Raw genomic sequence first — 20,308 nt, forward strand, 5'->3', positions numbered from 1 at the left:
TATATTATGAAACAGACTGGCAAGTTTTAAAAATTCTCTTTAGCTTTCATAAAAACAATGCTTGGATTTATGCTCTCATTCATTTAACTACATACCATGAAAATCTACTCTTATGAAAAATTTTAATTCCTACTCTATTCCTTTCAAAGAAAACAAAATATTCCTCCCTCACTCCCCCAAAACAACACCTCCCATTAATTTTTAAAGAGGTAATGCTTAAAATATTTGCAGTTTTTACTATTAAAAATTTTACTGACATGAATACAATGGTTCATTTATCTTTGCATGCATTTGTGAGTCTGTAAGATCTTAGAAGTAGAACTGCTGGGTCAGAAGGCAAATATGCATTTTGCGTTTGGGCAGTGATGGCCAAATTATCCTCCCTTAAAATCTTTTCAATCGACATGTGTGGAAAATTCGATGCAGGTGGCTGTTTCTCTGGTCTTACTTTCAGGATGTATCCTCAAATGCTTCACACCTTACTAGGTATCTTTTTTTTTTTTTTGTGGGGGGGGGGCTGACTTTGTAAATTTTTTAATGGTTGGTGAGGTTGAGCATTTATCATACGTTTATAGTCAAGTCTATTTATTTGTCTTGGAGATAACCTTCATATCCTTTGTTCTTTTTCCACTGAGTTTTAAAAATCCCTTTCTTTGAAAAACTGCTTTGCATATAAGAAAAGGTGATCATTTTTATGGGTTAAGATGCCTCAAGCAAAGTGGGTATGGGCAATTAAGAAGTGATGAAAATTTATATGGACTGACCCATTTATGCCACTTAAGATGAATTTATTCTCAAAAACCCCAAAGTTAAATAGAAAGCAAAAGCTGTGTGTCCAATGATATTCACTAAAAAAAAAAAAAAAAAAAATTAAAAAAGGGAAAAATCAACCCTTAGAAATTAAAACTGTATTCCAGGTGGAAAATGTTTCTGATACAATACTGAATGAAATAAAGCCCAATGCAAACTCTCTGCATGATCACAACCATGGGAGAATAAGCATGCAAATAGCCTCATGCAAATGGCCTCTTCCTGGAAGGGCCTGTGGAAAAGTGAAAGCAGGCGTGGATAAGAGAGGCAAAAGTGCAGGAGACACCTCCAGTGAAAAACCCGAGACTAAACAAATCAGGAGATGGAGGGTTGGGAGCTGGAGGGGGTGGAGGCAGGGTCCTCAGCAGGGAGGAGCTTGCTGTGCGCCCTGCTGTCTGAGGGACTGGCCTGGGAAGAGCTGTAAATGCACCTCCCTCTCCTTCCCTGCATTTCCCAACACTGGGACCCAGCAGGACCCTGTGGGGCCTTCCTAGGGCAGGCCCTTCCCCATATCCTGCACTTTAATGCCTTTCTGAAGTATAACTTGTATCTCGTTGGAGAGTTACAGGAACACGGTGCCCTTGTTAGGGGATCATTGATTGAAACTGCCCGGCCAGGTGACACAATAGCCACTGGCAGGACGGGTCTCATAACAGGAGGCCCTGATTAGCAAGGTGGTGCTGCCCTGAAGACTAACCAAGAGGAGGTGGGAGGGGCCGATAGGAGGGAGCAGAAGACTGGCTTCCCAGAAGCCTTGGTGCTGGAATCCCTCTTGGCTGAAAGCTGCACAGGCCACCAAAAAGGACCCTGAGTCAGATCATCTGATTGGCCAGAGACAACTGGAAAGTAACCCCCATTTCCATAACACCAGGGGCTCGGAACAGTTGGCTGAGCAGTTCTTCTGGATTCCCTCACCCTGCTGCTCTCCACGCAGGGCCCCCAATAAAGTCTCTCGCTTTGTCCTCACTGGTGTCTTCTTGGACAGTTCACTTTCACGTGTCAGACGAGAGTCCATTCTTGGGCCCTGGAAGGGGTCCCCCTTCCTGCAACACTCTGACCTCTGTGGACAGCTATGAGAACAAAGGACTTCTGCACCAAGAAGTTTGCAATAATCAACCACACTCCTCCCTCACTTTGCCTTTAAACATGCTTTGCAGGGATTTTCCATCGTGGATCAGTGGTTAACGAACCCGATTAGTATTCATGAGTTTGCAGGTTCGATCCCTGGCCTTGCTCCGTGGGTTAAGGATCTGGCACTGCCGTGAGCTGTGGTGTAGGTCGGAGCTACTGTGGCTGTGGCGTGGGCCAGTGGCTACAGCTCCTATTGGACCCCTAGCCTGGGAACATCCATATGCTTCAGGTGCGGCCCTAAGAAGACACACACATACACACACACACACACACAAAATTGCTTTTTAATTTTGGTTTGGGGAGTTCAGGATATTTTGAGGGCACAAGCCAACTGTCTCCTTGCATGGACATGCCATAAACTTTTCTCTATTTCAAACTCTGATGTTTCGGTTTGCTTGGCCTCACTGTGTGCTGGGCACTTGCACTAACAATTTTGGTGAAGCCAGCCTAGGAGTCTGTGTCTGTGGCAGGCTGACCCTGGCTAGGGTAGCCCCTTTCCTGACCCCTCAGGAGCTGCCAGAGCCCACTTCACTCCAGGGACCTTGGAGGGACTGTCCCTGACAGGGGTTGGCCACCCATGCCACGACGCTGTTTGGAGCCCAGAAATGTCCAGAGCTGTGATCCACATGCGGTGTCCCTGGAGCTAAGTCACTCCAGATGGATTTGAGCTGCTTCCCCTGCAGGAAGAGGGCGACTTTGCGTCCATTCTCTTTTGAGACCTGGACTAATCTGGAGGTTTCCTCCATCTGGGAGTGAAAGTGGAATTTTAGACCACACCTCCTCTGATTTTCTGTGTGTGTGCCCATAGCTTATCTGCTGTTTGTGGTTTTGTGTGCATCATTTTGGGGCAAGCTGCTCATGTTCTGTTCTCTTGTCTTTGGGGAGTCAGGCTGCTCTGGAGGCCTCCGTCTGGGACTGGAAGTGGGATTTCCGGGCTCCAGCTCATCTGATCCTTTGTTTGTTGTTTGTGGGCGAGTTGTAGTCTTCCATTTGTCAGTTGAGATGTCTTTGGTAACGGGGCTCACATGTGATGACAGCAGGTATCCTTCCCTATTGCATTGGGTTTCCCCTGTGGCAGAGTGGTATGGGGGATTTTCCCTTTGTAATGGAAGGGAATCTCCCTTTTCGGCATAAGGGAACGGATCCTGAGGGCCCAGTTTGCATTGCATTTATTTCTTTGATATTTCATCACACCTGCCATGCTAATCAGAACTCTAGTCCATTTGATAGTCCCCTCGGGTCCATTTTGCAAAACTGGGAGATCTTTAGTATGCTTCTAGAGAGTGAGAGGAGGAAGATTTTTTAACACTGCATGGCCACTATATTCTTTAGATTCTGGAAAAAAAAATGGTTGAGGCAAAACTCTCGAAATTGCAAAACTAGTTGTTGTTGTTGTTTTGCACAAGCTGCTAGAGAAAGCTGGCTTGCTGACTTCACCTAGATGTAGTAGAAGTTAAAATAAAATCCTGGTATATCTTTTTTTTTTTTTGGTCTTTTCTAGGGCTGCTTCCCGCAGCATATGGAGGTTCCCAGGCTAGGGGTCTAATTGGAGCTGCAGCCGCCGGCCTACACCAGAGCCTACAGCAAAGAGGGATCCAAGCCGCGTCTGCGACCTATATCACGGCTCACAGAAACACCGGATCCTTAACCCACTGAGCGAGGCCAGGGGTTGAACCTGAAACATCATGGTTCCTAGTTGGATTCGTTAACCACTGTGCCATGATGGGAACTCCAAATCCTGTTATATCTGTTACTAGTTTGTCAACAGAAAAAACAAAAAAAAAAAAAAACTTGGTATGACGAGATTTTATGCTCTAATTAAGTGCAAGCAAGATAAAAGCTTTTAGGTAAACTTTGTAGGAATGATTGTATTTTAAAAAGGTCTACCTAAAATAGCCTCTCTAAGATTTTGGTCAAAATTACCTGCCTCTTGCTTTTCACTACAGGATTGAGGATTCTAATCTAACTATGTAATTAAACTACACAAAATAAGAAAGGAATCATTTCACTATAGTGTGGGAAAATGGGATATATCTTTTGAGTAGACAAGGAGTTTTATGTATATCAGGCTGAAATTAGATTCAGCTTAATTAGGTAAATGGATTTTGTTACTAAAAGTAAACTGGTGCAGGACTGGAATTGGTTCCTCTCTGCTAAGAGAACAAATTTATCTAGAATGCAGCTTTTGAGTAACGGACTGTGAACTTCCTTGCCTTTGAGTGATCTGTATTTGTTTTTAAGTGTTCACTGTGACCTGTGATGCTATCTGACCAAATATTTTAAAAACTGATATTTTTGATGAACTTCTTTATCAAATTCTGATTCAAATTCTTTTGATTTCGGCTAACTTTAGGATTTCAGGGGGTCCTTGAGGCATCTCAGAAAAAAAAAATTTAACTAGGATTGGTTGGTATGTTAAATTACTTGGACTGTATTGTCAAATGAGTGATAACCTCCTCAGGTTATACGGTGTGAATAGATGTTGTGAATATAGACATTTTAGAAATTATGTAAGTTTTCTGAAATTTGGATATGTCCTTGTAAAATGTTAAAATTTTAGTTAATCTGAAAATGTTCTATGTCCTAACAACATGGATAAGCTTTTTTGTCAATAAGCATGTGATCAGATCTTTAACCTTGTTATTTAAGGTCTTTAATAGACCATTAAGGAGTTCGGGTCATGGTGCAGTGGTTAACGAATCCGACTAGGAACCATGAGGTTGCAGGTTCGATCGTTGGCCTTGCTCAGTGGGTTCAGGATCTGGCGTTGCCGTGAGCTGTGGTGTAGGTCGTAGATGCGGCTTGGATCTTGCATTGGTGTGGCTCTGGTGTAGGCTACAGCTCTGATTAGACCCCTATCCTGGGAATCTCCACATGCCACAGGAGTGGCCCTAGAAAAGGTGAAAAGACAAAAAAAATTTTAAAAATTAGACCGTTAAGATTGAGGAATCTGTCATGGCTCAGTGGAAACAAATCCAACTAGGAACTGTGAGGTTGTGGGTTTGATCCCTGGCCTCGCTCAGTGGGTTAAGGATCCAGCATTTCTGGTGTAGGTTGCAGATGTGGCTTGGATGCTGAGTTGCTGTGCCTCTGGTGTAGGCTGGCAGCTGTAGCTCTGATTGGACCCCTAGCCTGGGAATCTCCATATGCTGCAGGTGCAGCCCTAAAAAGACAAAAGACAAAAAAAAAAAAAAGATTGAGGAATATTTGGAGTTCCCATTGTGACTCAGCGGTTAAAGAACCTGACTAGGTTCCACGAGGACTCAGGCTTCATCCCTGGCCTTGATTAGTGGGTTAAGGATCTGGCGTTGCCAGGAACGGTGGTGTAGGTTGCAGATGAGGCTCAGATCCCATGTTTCTGTGGCTCTGGAATAGGCCTGCGGCTACAGCTCAGGTTGGGTCCTCAGCCTGGGAATCTCCATGTGCCACGGGTGTGGCCCTAAAAGCCACAAAGCCAAAAATAAATATATTAAAAAATAAATAAAAATTGAGGAATATCAAAGGAAATGGAGCAGGACACGTGGGGCCTTCCCAGGCAGGCCCTTCCCCCATACCCTCTGCTTTACTCCTCTCTGGTAGAGAACATGTATCTTGTTGGAGGTTTAGAGGAACATCTCGCCCTGACCTCTGTGAACCGCTACAAGAACAAAGAGCTCTGCACCAAGAATTTGCAACAACCAACCACACCCCTCCCTAACCTTGCCTTTAAAAATGCTTTGCAATTTTCTTTCCAGGAATTGGGATATTTTTGGAACACAAGCCACCCATCTCCTTGCATGGCCATGAAATGAACCTTTTCTCTGCTCCAAACAAGTACCAGTTTCTTTGGCCTCCCTGCACACTGGGCCTGTGGTCTTGCACTAACGGCATTAGTCACTGGCCTACAACTCATGATATTTGTCACGGCTGTGTTTTTATTCTATTTTTCTGAATGTTTTTCTCTGAATTGACTTTGAATCTAATCATTCTTTTTACTTGGTTGCCTAATAATAATGTTTGGTGAGGTATGTTTTCTTAATGCCTATCAAAATTCATATAACACTATTAAAATGTAAAACTTTCCATCAGAGTCCCTGCAATCAATGCATCATCCCCGGGAGCACATACCTCACAGGCCAGGAACACAAGAGACTAGAGGACCTATCTGTTTGCTTAAAATGTTGGTTCTATTGAATACATGAAGTTTAAATAGGACTCGAATTAGCAGAGGCCTTTCCGGTACACAACGTCTTAGCGGCTTTGCCTCTGAGCCCTGTGCTGGTCAGCAAGGCCACAGATGGCCAGGCCCTGCCCTGAGCAGGTGCTGGTCCTCCAGCTCCTGCAGGGCTCTCAGTAACAAAAGCCAGGGGTTAGAAATGACTAGCTAGCAAGAGACAGTCACAAGAACGAAAGAGGTTTTCTTTCCTTAAAGAGACGCTTTCCCAAATTAGGTGTTGGGTAAGATAAATGTTCTGTGGAATTAACTTCTTTAATCAAAACTCCAACTCTGGGAGAATGGTTAGCAGCAAGGAGCACGGATGCTAGGTGACAGTCATGGTATCCAAGTATGGCTGCAGCTGTCCTAGCATCCAGCACACATCTGAGAAAAGTAAGTAATGATGCTTACTGAAAGTGGGGACACTAGTCCTGTCTTGCATTTGTGCATTATCTGGTTCCACTGTTTTCCCTCTAGAAAGATGGTGGATCTGGGGGAAGCCAGGGATGTGTTAGCCTGGAGAACACATTACAAGATAGTTCTGCTCTAAGCAAATGTCATTCAGGAGATTCTACTTCTTACCAGGCTTTTTTGTTTGCATTAGTGCACACTGTTTCATTGACAACCTTTTTTTTTTTTTTTTTTTCCCCCTCAGTGATGTTAAAAATAGGATGAGGAAGAGGGAGGTGGGCTGAAGCTAGCCCTCACTTTAGGAACAGGGAGCACAAGTTCACGACCTTTTGTTCAGAGCAGCTGCAGCAGCTGGTTGCACAGTAGAGGGTGTCTGTGGGGAAGGCCCACCTCACATACAGATATGAGTGTCCTAGCAGGCAGAGCTCTACTTCATTGCCACTGAGTGCTGTGGAAGTGGATTTTGACCACCCCCTCTCATGACCTTGGCCAATGCTGAGAAAACTCACTACCGGGAACTTCTCGTGTTGGGCTTCGTACCTGGTCTTATTTTCCATCCTAGCTGACGGTTGAGTGTCCAGGGTTCCTCAAGTTGGGGTGACAAGCTGGAGGCCTAAAGGACACACTGTCAGTCTATAAAGACATGGATTCTCATACCTGCTCTCTTGCTCAGGTGGGCTGCCCAGGGGAGCCGTTTTGCCAACTGCCACCCTGCTTATGCAGGTCACAGTGCCTTTGCAGAGCCCTAACTTGTTTTCTTGGAACCTGAGCAGCTTCCTGCAGGATCCCAAGTGCAAAATTGAGCAGTTAATGATGAGGATAACAGAGTCACAGACTCAGTGTCTGACAGACGTTCCTGAGTTGTCTTACAGGTTCTATAACTGTCCCCAGTGATAAAAGAGCTAACTGCATGGATGACCAGATGGCAGCCATGAAGGACATAAGCTGTTTCATCTTGAGCAGCACTGCATCCATGGCTAGCACAATTCCAAGAACTGGCCTCAAGAGAGTGGAATTCATGTTATTGGTCATGATAATCTCTATCTTTGTGGGCGCCAAAATAATTGCAGCTTTCTCTATGTGTATATCTAAGCAGCAACTAAAATTGTCAGCAAAGAGATGCTACAGTCCCATGTTGATATTTCCCACCCTGAGAAGATGTGGAGTCCCATGGAAATGGAATGAGGTCTGCTAGTGGGGAATTGAAAGCAGCTCCTGGAGTTCCCTTCGTGGCTCAGTGGTTAACGATCCAACTAGGAACCATGAGGTTGCAGGTTCGATCCCTGACTTTGCTCAGTGGGTTGAGGATCCGGTGTTGCCGTGAGCTGTGGTGTAGGTCACAGATGTGGCTTGGATCCTGAGTTGCTGTGGCTCTGGCTTCGGCTGGCGGCTACAGCTCCGATTAGACCCCTAGCCTGGGAACCTCCATATGCCTCAGGAGCAGCCCTAGAAATGGCAAAAAGACAAAAAAAAAAACAAAAACAAACCAAAAAAACAGCTCCTTTGTCCCTTTCCTGTTTGCCCATTTCTGTTCCCCTCTAACTTTTTTTTTTGTCTTTGTCTTTGTAAGGCCGCACCCGTGGCACATGGAGATTTCCAGGCTAGGCATCGAACTGGAACTGCAGCTGCCAGCTTACACCACAGCCATAGCAACTTGGGGCATCCTCATGGTTGCTAGTCAGATTCATTTCTGCTGAGCCACGAGGGGATCGCCAGCCATGAGGGGAACTCTGGTTCCCCTTAACTTTAAAAGAAACTAATTATAGGGATGAGGTCACTAGGCAATTGAACCTCACTCCTGACTTATGCTGTCCTGAATGCTCACCAGGCCTCGTCTATCCTGTTGATTCTTTTTCTAGATAAAAATAAGTAAGAATGAAGAATTAAGCAGTGGAGTTTCTGTTGTGGCTCAGCGGGTTAAGAACCCAGCATAGTCTCCATGATGATGTGGGTTCGATCCCTGGCTTCACTCAGTGGGTTAAGGATCCAGGGTTGCTGTGGCTGTGGTGAAATAAGAGTTTTAACTAAGGAACAACCCCTCCTTGGCTGAAAAGGCAGCTGCAAGCCTTTTCAGCTATGCTTGCCTCATGCTACCCTTCTTGTAATAATGTACCCCATGTCCAAGCCAGCAGCCCTGCTAATGGTTTTCCAAGCATCGCTTATCAGTTCTACTTCTGTAACCTTCCTTGCTCAGTTTCTTAGGGAGGAACACTGCCTGCTTGGGGAAGGGGGGAGGTGCGTGTGTGTGGGGGGGTGTTCGGAGATGCTTACATGGGAAAAAGAAGACCCTGTATTGTATAAAAGTTGCTGAGAACAAAGACCTGGTGCTCAGACTCTGGAGATGACTCCTCTGAGCCCGCATGGGTGCTGAATAAACCTTGCTCTTCTGCATCTCCGTGTGCCATTTGTCTCCTTCCGATGCCATGGTTTCTGCAGTTTCTGCAACAGTGGCATAGACTGGCAGGCGTAGCTGTGATTAGACCCCTAGCCCAGGGACTTCCATGTGCCACAGGTGTGGCCCTAAAAACAAACAAACAAACAAACAAACAAACAGAATTAAGCAGTTAAAAAATGACTATCTCTCTACCCCCCACAGCCCCTTTTGCAATCCCGCAGGTAGGTCATATGGGCAAGGTAACATCTGAAGTGTCAGCCAGCCCACATGTATGGAGGCTGATGCAGAGCCCAACCTCCTGCCTTGATAATTCACTGAGATGCATCCCCATTTCCCCCTTCAAAAACTGTCCTGGCTGAGCAGAATCTTCGAGTGGGTCTCAGGACACAAGTCCGCCTCCTTTCTGATTAAAGTCCCTTTCCTTTCTATTGACTCTCACCTCTCCAGTTATTGGCTTTTGAGTGATAAGCAGCTGAAACTGAGCTCGGTGACATTCCAACAAAGGGCAACACAGCAGCAAGGTGCCCGGTGGAAATGTAAGAGAAAGATTGCCAGGTTGACTTGTGTGGCACCCACATAGAATGAGGACTCCTCTGAGCTGTTTGCATGTGTGCTGCTCCTGATCCACGCACCTCTGCCTCTATTCGGCGGTTCCTCTTTCTTCTTAGTTGTTTGTATTTTATGGGAGAAAAAACATGTGATCATGCAAAGGCATGGTACCCAGTAACACTATACAGATCCTTTGTTTGTTGTCTTTTGTCTTTTTAGGGCCACGCCCGAGGTATATGAAGGATCCCAAGCTGGGGGGCGAATTGGAGCTGTAGCTGCCGGCCTACACCATAGCACAGCAATGTGGGATTGAGGCATACCTGCGACCTATGCCACAGCTCCCGGAAATGCCAGATCCTTAACCCACTGAGCGAGGCCAGGGAGTGAACCCGTGTTGGGTTCGTTAACCACTGAGCCACGACATAAACTCCTACACAGATACTTTAAAACACACACACAAAAGTGCCTGCAGTACAAAGAATCTCCCTCCTAGTTCAGACCCCAAACCCAGGCCGTCTCTCTAGCCAGCTTCTCATTGATGATTTTAGAAATATTGAAGTATGTACAAGTCGGGTGTGTAACTCTTTTATTTCTATTTTATTTTGTGCATTTTAGGGCCACATTTGCAGCATGTGGAAGTTCCCAGTCTAGGGGTCCAATCGGAGCTGTGGCTGCCGGTCTGCGCCACAACCACTGCAAATCAGGATCCAAGGCCCGTCTGCCACCCGCACCACAGCTCAGGGCAATTCCGGATCCTCAACCCACTGAGTGAAGCCAGGGATCCAACACGCAACCTCATGGCTACTAGTGGGATTTGTTTCCCCTCTGCCACAAAGGGAAATCCTGTAACTTTTTTTTTTTTTTTAAGTGGAGGATTCTATGCTCATTGTTTTACATGTAAAACATGCCCTTTGTGCTACTCAGGATGAGTCAGGTTTTCTTTGTGCAGCTGAGGGACAGGAAGTCAGGACCCCAGATGTGGGTTGTGGACAGTGGCTTGTGAACGCTCAGAGGGCCATGATGGTTACCAGGATCCAGCTCTTTATTCAGGAGCACACGGGCCCGAGTCTCTCTTCCTGGCTGAGTGGAGTATTGGGTAGAAAAGGAGTGTGCTGTAGACCAGTGTTTCCTCATGTAGGATGTTGTATTGGGTTCTCGCCGCTGCTGTAACCAACTACTGCAAACTTAGTGGCTAAAGACAACACAAATTATCTTGTAGTCAGGAGTCTGACATGGATCCCCCTGGGCTCAATTAAGATGTGCGCAGGGCTGTGCTCCCCCTAGAGGCTCCGGAGGGCCATTTGCTTGCCTTTTCTGGGGTTGAGGCCTGAATTCCTTCCTCCATCTTTCCATCTTCAGAACCAGCAGCTTTGCATCTTCACATCCCTCTCTGACCTGCTTCCATCCTCACATGTGCTTCTCTGACTCTGACAGTCTGCCTCCTTCTTCCATATTTGAGGACCTTTGTGTTTCCATTGGGCCCACCTGGATAATTCAGATTAATTTTCCTCTTTGCATCACCACGACAGGAAGAGCGGACAGCCAAGGATCAAACAGTGATGTCACTATGCGTGCCTGGCTGCCACAAACCACTTGTCTCTGTGGTAACTTTTCTGACACCTCCTGCTTAGAACCCTAAAAATGAAGGTCAAAAAGACCATGAGGCCTGGCTCTCAGGGTCTCTACCCAGACTGAATATCAAGATCAGGTGAGCTTTCGCCTTTCTGCTCCACACGCGGGTTCTGTCTTCCTGGAGCTCACATAGGACACCTGCATTGCCTTTTTGCAGGTGTACCACCCTACTCAAACGCCCCACCTGGCATGTTGCCTCCAGTCTGGGTGGGGCTGGGCGCTGGCTTCCAGAAGCAAGAGCCCCTTGGCTCCGATCCCGTGTATGGCTGTGGCTCTGGCCTAGGCCGGTGGCTGCAGTTCCGATTGTACCCCTGGCCTGGGAACTTCCATATCCTCAGGTGTGGCCTGAACAGACCAAAAATATATATAAGCAACCTCAAGAACTAGAACAAGCACAGAGGCCATCTCTAATTCCAGAGCCAGAACATGCTCGAGGCACAGCTCTCATGCAAGCGCAAGAGCTGGAGCAACCCCCTGCACCACATCCAACTTCAGAGCCAAGGCGGGCTCGAGTCAGAGTTCTTGATCAAGGGTAGAAGAAGCACTGTATTCCAGCTCCCATACTGGCACCAGGTCAAGCTCAACTCACAGCTCTCATCAAGCGTGAGCTAGAACAGCCCCTGTGTCCTCTCTGTGACCTGCCTCAGCTCCTGCAGGGCCTTCTATTCGAACTCTTGAGCTGCAGATGGTGCCTGCTGCAGCCCCCCTCCTCCCCTGTACTGCATTGAAATTTTAATCTCCCATATACTGAATGGTCCAGTATAATTTTCCTTAGAGTTTTCACTTAAAAGAAGAATTACCTCTTTGCTCTTTCAGACTGTATTTAAATTAAGAGGCATTAAGTATTTATTCACCACTATCTGGTTCCAGGACATTTGCTTTTGTTCTTTTTTCTTTGTATGGCCACATGTGGAAGCTCCCGGGCTAGGGGTCAAATCAGAGCTGCAGCTGCAGGCCTGCCCCACAGTTAGAGGAATGTCAAATCTGAGCCGCATCTGTGGCTTATGCTGTAGCTTGCTGCAATGCCATGTTGGATCCTTACCCCACTGAGCCAGGCCAGGGATTGAAACCGCATTCTCATTGTTAGGTTCTATGTTAGCTTCCTAACCTGTTGAGCCACAACAGGAAATTCTTGTTCTAGAACATTCTCATCAAAGAGAAACCTTTTTCCTATTAATCAGTCACTCCTCATTTCCCTCACCTTCAATCCCTGGAACCACTGATCTTCCTTCTGTCTGTATGGATTTACTTATCCTGGATTTTTCACCTAATTGAAATCATACAATATGTGATATTTTGTGTCTGGCTATGTAACATATGGCAAGTCTCATTATTTTCTTTCTTTCTTTCTTTCTTTTTCTTTTTAGGTCCATACCCCTGGCATATGGAAGTTCCCAGGCTAGGGGTCCAGTCAGAGCTGTAGCTGCGGGCCTGTACCACAGCCACAGCAACACAGGATCCCAGCCGCATGTGTGGCATATACCACAGCTCACAGCAACGCTGGCTCCTTAAGCCACTGAGCAAAGCCAGGGATCAAACCTGTGCCCTCATGGATGCTACTCAGATTCGTTTCTGCTGAGCCACAATGGGAACTACATTTTTTGTCTTTTTTTTTTAAAGACTAGAAAATCTTGAATCAGTGTGATTTAGAGGCACCTGTCTTGTCAGCCAGACTGAGAAACAGAAATGACTTAGGAATAATAAGGAGGAAGTGATGGTTCCTTCCAACCATTTTAGGGCCATTAGAAGGCCCGGGACATGGCCTGAGTCCAGGCGGAGTTTGTGTGGAGGACCAGGCACCCATTCAGGTCCCCTGGGTGGGACCTCTGCATTGTAGGGCCTGAGGTCTCCTAGGTCACTCCGTGGGGCCAGGGCTGAGCAGAGCAGGTGAGGCGGCATCCACAGCAGGCCCTCAGTGCACCTGCCACCCCTGGTGAGAGAGTGAAGGGGCAGATCACTCACACAGTGGGAGCTGACCATCTGGAGGGCAGGGGTTCTCAGTGCCATGGGGGCCGTGGCAAGGGCAGGGGTGGGGGTGGGATGACAGGGTGGGACCTTCCAGGGTTAAAACCAGGAGTGGCGTGGGGGCGAGGGTGGGACAGCACAGAACCCACCCAATTGCTGGACTTTCTCTGCCTTTTCTCCAGACATTGTGACACTGTCCTAAATCAGGGCCTGGACAGGTTTGCAGAAAGAGGAATAGCATAAAGAAACGGAGGACATCGGAGTTCCTGTTGTGGCTCAGGGCTTCATGAACCCGACTAGGATCCATGGCGATATGGGTTCTATCTCTGGCCTCACTCAGTGAGTTAAGAATCCAGTGTTGCCATGAGCTGTGGTGTGGGTCGCAGACGTGGTTTGGATCTGGCATTGCTGTGGCTGTGGTGTGGCCTGGCGTCTATAGCTCTTGTTCGACCCCTAGCCTGGGAACCTCCATATGCTACAGTGAGGGCCCTAAAAAGACAAAAGACAAAGAAAAAAAAACAAGAAAGGGAGGACGTGATCTCCCACCCACCCCTCCGACCCCTCTTGTTGGATGAGAAAGACAGAGGTGTTGTTCTTAGAAAGTTCCTTGGCAAAGACACAGGTACTCATTAATAAATCCACAAGCTCAGTCAGCCAGCACACTCCCACCTCTGGGCCTTTGGTTTTTTTGTGGGTTTTTGAGGGGTGTTTTTTTGGTCTAATTTTTAGGGCCACACCTGTGGCATATGGAAGTTCCCCAGCTAGGGATCAAATCCGAGCCAGAGCTGCGACCTAAGCCGCAGCTGAAGCAATGCCTGATCCTTACGCCACTGTGCCAGGCAGGCCAGGGATTGAACTGGCACTTCCACAGAGACAAGCCAGATCATTAACCCACTGTGTCACCACAGGAGCTCCACCTTTGTATTGTTGGGTCACCAGCTGAACCTTTCTGTTTGTCTGTTTTCCTCTCTAAAAGACTCGACACAACCCGGGCACTAGGTCTGTCTCTTCTTCACCCCCACCCCCAAGCCCCGTCCCAAGAGCAGGGACCTCTAGAAATGGTTTCTGATGGATGGACCAGGCCTCAGATGCATTCTGGGCAAATCACTTCCCCCGTGGGAGCCTCGGTTTTCTGTCAAACAGGGAAACATTCTTCTCGGTGCTGTGGGCACCAGGTGGGGCAGTGGGTGTGACATGCCCAGCAGAAGGTCTGGCCCAGAGTGTGCAGTGACCCCTGACCCAGGGGAAGCATAGATGGGGCAGGAGGCTCCACTCTGCCATTAGGGGGAGCCCTGCTCTGGGGTTTTCTCCTTTGAGGAGCTGGGGTGGGGGGACTCCTGGTCTAGGAGGCGAGGCAGAGCAGACACACAGGGAGACCCCGAGGCACTAGCAGGGAGGCTGCTAGGAGCTGCCTGTTCCCTGGGTGTTTTCAAAGCTGGGTGACTAACTGCCTGCCCAAAGCCTGGATCTCTGACCTCTGCAATGCTCCCCTGCCTTGGCACCTGCCCCTTTGCCTCTCCTGCCCCTTTCTGTCCCCTCCCTCCTCCCACCACCCTGCCTTCATCCAGGGTCTCCTCTTCTCCCAGCCCGCTCCTCAAGCTTTCCTGACTCCAGGCCAGGTCCAGCCCCTCGAAGCAGGCCTCCCCCCGCCCCTGGCCTCCTCTGCCTCCAGCTCCAGCCCTGCCTTCCTACCTCTTCCCAGGGCCCTGATGGCCACACAGACTTTGTTGACCACATCCTAGTGGCCTGGGGCTTCCCTGGGCCTCCCCTGGGGCTCTTCTTTACAGGCTTCCCTCTGGGCCCAGGGTGACGTTGTCCCTGAGTGCACAGGGTCAGCCTCAGAGAGCCCCGGGGCACCAGCTTCTGAGGAGGGAGGTGGGGAAGGGAGCTCACGGTGCTTGAAGTGAGAGTGAATGAAGGAAGCAGGGATGTTGCCTGAGCTGTGTTATGGGTCAGCACTTCGCCATGTTGCTGGAGGAGGCTGGGCAGTGATGGAGGTGGACGCAGAGGGTCGCTTTTCTGCAGACTTCCCACTTTTTTGTTTCTTTTTAGAATCTCACTTGAGGTACGCATAAGTTCCCAGGCTAGGGGTCGAATCAGAGCCGCAGCCACCGGCCTATGTCACAGCTCACAGCAACGCCGGATTCTTAACCCACTGAGGGAGGCCAGGGATGGAACCCACATCCTCATGGATACTAGTTAGGCTCCTTTCCACTGAGCCACACACTTTTACAGTCAAGTCCTTCCTTGAGATGGAAGCCCCTCCGGGGGCACCAGGACCCACAGATTTCCAGGCTGACCTTATACCTCTGTCAGGGAGACTTCTAGCACCATTGCAGGCTAGGATTTGTCAGCACACCCCAAGACACCCAGTCTCTAGGGGATGGTCGCCCAAGCAGACACACCCAGGGCAGGTGTATAGCGCAGGCTGGAGCCCTTCCTTCCCCCACATGGGTCCTTCCGTCATTACAAGAGAACGAGCACTCATCATTCTCAGACTCTCCCCATAAATATAAAAGGCAGATACACAAAAAATCATTTTAGGAGGCCACCATAATCCTACTATCAGAGCCACACAGAGACACGAGAAGAAAACTATGTGCCCATCCCCTTGATGAGTCAGTGCAAACATCATCAGCAACATACTAGCAAACCCAATGCAGCATCACCTACAAAGAGTCACATACTGTAATGGAGTGGAATTTATTCCTGGAATAAAATGATGTCTTTTTCTTATATTCCATTTTTCATTGCAAAATAACAGATAGGCCCAATGGAAAGATAAACAAAGGGTTTTGGAATACTTTCATACATTTGAAGTTCGAAGGTCAGCCTGATCAGAGAATGGGCTAAAGAGCTAACTCATTATTGCCTACTCTAAAGTCTACCCTTAGGGGTATGTGAACTCATGAATCCAGTGTGGGAGATGGTAGGGAAAACTTAGGGTTAGGACTCAAGGGACAGCTAGGATCGATGCAGTCTTAAGTATAGACGTGGATGGTGGTGGCTGTAGGGCTTCTTTCCTCCCCACTTCTCCTGCTCCAGGCACACGTGCGCCCTCAGTTCCCCACCACAGCTGAGCTGCTCCAGCCCAGCATCTGGGTCATTCCTCTTCCCTTTGCCTGGATGACCTTGTCCTGATGCTTCAAGTGACTGGCTCCCTCTTGTCTGTGGGGTTTCACTGTCACTGTCAGCTGTGAGAACAGCCTTTCCCTAGTTCCCTCTCTGAGCAGCCTCCCCGGCCCACCCGTGAGGCTCACCTGCAATGCCCTTCTTCTTTCTGTGTCCTTCTCACCATCTGAAAGGGTCTCACTTGTGCACTTGCTGACTATCTGTCCTCCCCCATAGCTTGTCAGCTCCAAGAGGACAGACACTGGGTCTGTCTTGTGGATCCCTCTGTCCCCTGCCCATTCCCTGTAGATTCCTCAGAAAACGGCATTTCAAATGGGCCGATAACTGTCCATGGAAAAAGGCAGCTCCTTGACTTTATTCTTTCCTGTTTGTGCATAGAAAGGAATTTCTGGTTATCCATCCTGATGCAGCGTGCATCTCTGTGCGTGCCCATGTCTGAGCTGGCCTCTGGAGGTTTTGTTCAGGAATGCCTCCGAAGCAGAAGTCTTGGCTCCATGAGGGAGCACGAGTGTGTTTCAGGCCCCTTCATCCAGATGGCCACACTGCATTCCAGAAGGTCCAAGTGAAGACCCACCAGCAGGGCCACCACTCCTGAAGGTGTGGGCTGAGAGACAGGGAGTCTGGAGAGCAGCAGAGCCCATGAAACCCCTGGGGATCTGGACACGATGCAGATTGTGCTGCAGGGGTCAGGACTGGGGCCTGAGATGCTGCCTTGCTCACAAGCTCCCCAGAGAATTCCCCCAGAGGCTCCATCCTGCCTGCTCTCTCCTGTCAGTGTCTGGGCTCCACAGGGATCAGCCCCTGGGTGCCTGAGCCTCTGCCCTGCCCGCTGCCTCCCAGGCCAGCAGCCCCAGCAGGAAAGCCTGTGCTTGTGTCTGGTCTTCTGGCCTCAGGCCCTGTCTCCATGTGGCTCTCAGCCCAGGCTCCAGAATCCCTGATGCCTGTGTGGTTCTCGGGGTTCTGGGTGGGGTTTTCCACTCAGTGTGGAGGAAGCAGTCCCTTCAGTTCCCAGGATGTTCCAAGGCCCTGGGTGGGCTAGTGGACATCGGGGATGACGTTTCCTGCCTGTCCCGTGTCTCCTCATTTTCTGCCCATAGTCCCTCTTGGGTCCCATGAATTCCCCTCCCCCATCATTTCCCGGTCCACGGGGCTTGGAGGAAGGTGAGCCTGTCTAACACCCCAGTGCAAAGGGGAGCCTATCACCTAGATCGGGCCAGTCCACAGAATTCATCTCTTTGGTTTCGGGAACCTGTTGGAGGGTGGACCTGTGACGTGGTCCTGGGAAACCTGTGTCTGGCCTTGGAACAGCGCTCTTGTGGATGAGAAGCTCGGTCCCCTCTGGGGGGCTGCCAGGCCACTTGTGGCTGACTGACCAGAATGGGAGGCCCCCATGGAAAGCAGAACGAAGGTCAATCCTGATGTCATCATTTTTGGCCCTGGGTCCAGCTGGACCTGAAGCTGACTGGAGCTCCTTGGGGCTGGGCCACCTGGGAGCTCGCTTGAAAACCATCAAAGCAAGGCACCAGCTTGGCCTGAGGCTTGTGTGTGTCAGTGTGTTCAGCACAAATTCGGGAGGAAGGAAGACTCCAGAAAGAGGAAGCCCAAGAGAGCACCTGCCCTCCCTCCCACCCACATGTCTACCCCACCACCGCCCACGCCCCGGGCTTGTGGGCGCACACAGAGTCCAGGCCAGAAGAGGGGGGATCATGGTGGGGGTGGGGAATGGCAGCCAAGAGAGAAGAGGGCGGCTCCAGGTGCATGGCAGGTGTTTCCCCGTTACTGGCATCTTGGCCTATTTCCCAATTAGCTTGGAAACAATGGAAACCACAGATGCCTCAGGTGGGCGATAAGGAGCTGTGTGCAAGAGGGAGTCCAAATCAGAAAAGGGCTGTATTTTCACCAAAACCCCAAAGGCCAGGTCACCAGCCCCCTTGTCCTGTCAGTGGCCAGACATTCAAAGCCACCTTTGGGATGGTTTCCTTGAGGGGAACATTGGAGCTGGTCCAGAAACAGAGACCAAGAGGATGAAGGCTTGGGAGAGGCGGGGGGGAGGGGAGCCTGCTGAGTCTGTGCCTTGGATAAAAGGTTTCCTTGGGGTGGGGGATGAAGGAGGCTGCAGTGAGATGGGTGTGGGGTTGCACAGCCCCGGGAATGGACTGCAGGCTCCTGAATTGCACAGCATAAAAGATGACATGGTGCAACTTGCAAATTTTATTTCTAAAACATAAAGTAAATTACACCATACATAACATGGAAGAGAAATAGGAAGTCTATACACATCCAAAGACAAATGGCGAGAGGGGAAGGAGAGTACATTTCGGGAGGGGGAGAGGGTGAATGGGGCTTTTGGGGAGCTGCTGGGGAGGGCACTTGCAGGGGTGGAGGGGGCTTTGGGGAAGGTGGTTTTGGAAGTTTGCCCAGGGCTCTTGCCTGAGCCAGCTCAGGACTTAGTCTAGGGGCCGCTGGAGCAGTCAGTGCAGGCTCTTCCTGCAGGGCTGCTGCTGGATTCTCCTGTGGCCCTTGGTCTCCTGCAGGAGCCAGAGAACCGTTTTCCTCCAGCGGAGGAAAATGCCCGTCAGTGTCTGGGGCTGGGGCCAGAGCGGCTGCAGGTTCTTCCTGCCCGGCTGGTGTCTTGGCCTCTGGCTGCGGGTCTCCTGCGGGAGCTGTGAGAGGAGAAAAGCATCCCTGCATGCCTGCCTTGCCATGTGCTCTCCCAAGGATAGCAGTCTTCCCAGAACCTTCCAGTCCCAGTCCCCACCCAGCAGCTTCTGGTGTGCAGTCCACCAGGTGGGTGGTGGGGGTGAGTCTTCGCTCCTGGCCCAGCACCATCCTCTGGGGTCTCCCCACCATGTGGCCCAGAACTCAGCTCCCCGCACCCTCACAGGGCCCCATCCCCAATTTCTCACCTTCAGGCTGGGCCTCAGGGGGGGCCAGGCCATCCAGGGGTCTCAGGCCCAGGTGGTGTCTGTCCTCAGTCCCAGAGCCAGATGTTCTGAGCTCCCTGTCAGCCCGGGAGAGGCCCCTGGGGGGTGGCCTGGGGGGCATTTCAACTGGAGACCTTCTGCCTTCCTCGCCCAGCTCCTGGCGGGTCTCAGGTGGGGGGCTCTGCAATGAGAGTGAGGGGCAGGGAGCCCAGCCCAAGGGGTCAGAGAACTGTGGGGCCATTACCTTCTCACTGCTTCTTCTGCCCCTTGACCTTCTGCTCCCAGATCAGGTGAGGGCTTGTCTGCTCCAACACCACCACCACCCCCCCCCCCCCCCGAGGAATGAGACCTCCCCGGGGGGCCGGGTGTACAGCACACACACAGGGCTCGGCCCGACTCTAAATCAGCTGGCTTTATCCTGGGGTGTGGACATGCCCCAGGGACATCCAACCCCGTCAGGCTGTTCTTGCTCAAGGCAGACCCACCCCTCACACCCCCCTCTGCACACAGTCATCCCGGGAGGGGTCACGGGGCTACCGTGTGAGAGCAGAGAGGTCCCTGTGCTGGGCTGGAGCTCCCTCTCTCTGTGTTACCTCTGGGCCCCTGCGGGCAAAGGCCCGAAGGCGTCTGCCCTGTGTGCTGATCCATCGTCTGCTGCTTTCGATGAGGTTTCCTCCTCTGGGCCCTCTCCTGCGGCTTCGGCCTCGGGAGATGGGGGCGCAACAGAGCAAGTCCATCCTTCCTCTGTCCTTTCCTGGAGAAGTGGGTGCCTGGCCACCCAGGTTCCAAGTTCTGTTGGGCTCTGTTGCCAGGGAAGTGAGGTCACTTCCTGGGGTCCCCTTTGCCGGGCTTCCTCCTTCCACCAAGCTCCCCAAGGGTACCTCTGGGCTGCTCCAGCTCACCCCCAACCCCATGCCAGGTCTCAGCAGCGTGACCCTAACACAACACAGCCCATAGCTCTGGGGAGGCCTGAGTGCTGCCAGTACCCCGGCTCTGAGGACACAGTTGGTTCAAACCCAGCTATGTGACCCTGGACAAGCCACGTGTCTCCCCATCTCCCCAGTGCTCCTTGTGCCCTAGGGAGGCCATCAGGTCTGTAGCAGTAGAACTACCGCCAGCACGTGGAAACCCCATGGCCTTGTGTCACAGGGAACTCTTGCATAG

The sequence above is a fragment of the Phacochoerus africanus genome, chromosome 3 (genome assembly GCF_016906955.1).
Source record: "Phacochoerus africanus isolate WHEZ1 chromosome 3, ROS_Pafr_v1, whole genome shotgun sequence".
NCBI lineage: Eukaryota > Metazoa > Chordata > Mammalia > Artiodactyla > Suidae > Phacochoerus > Phacochoerus africanus.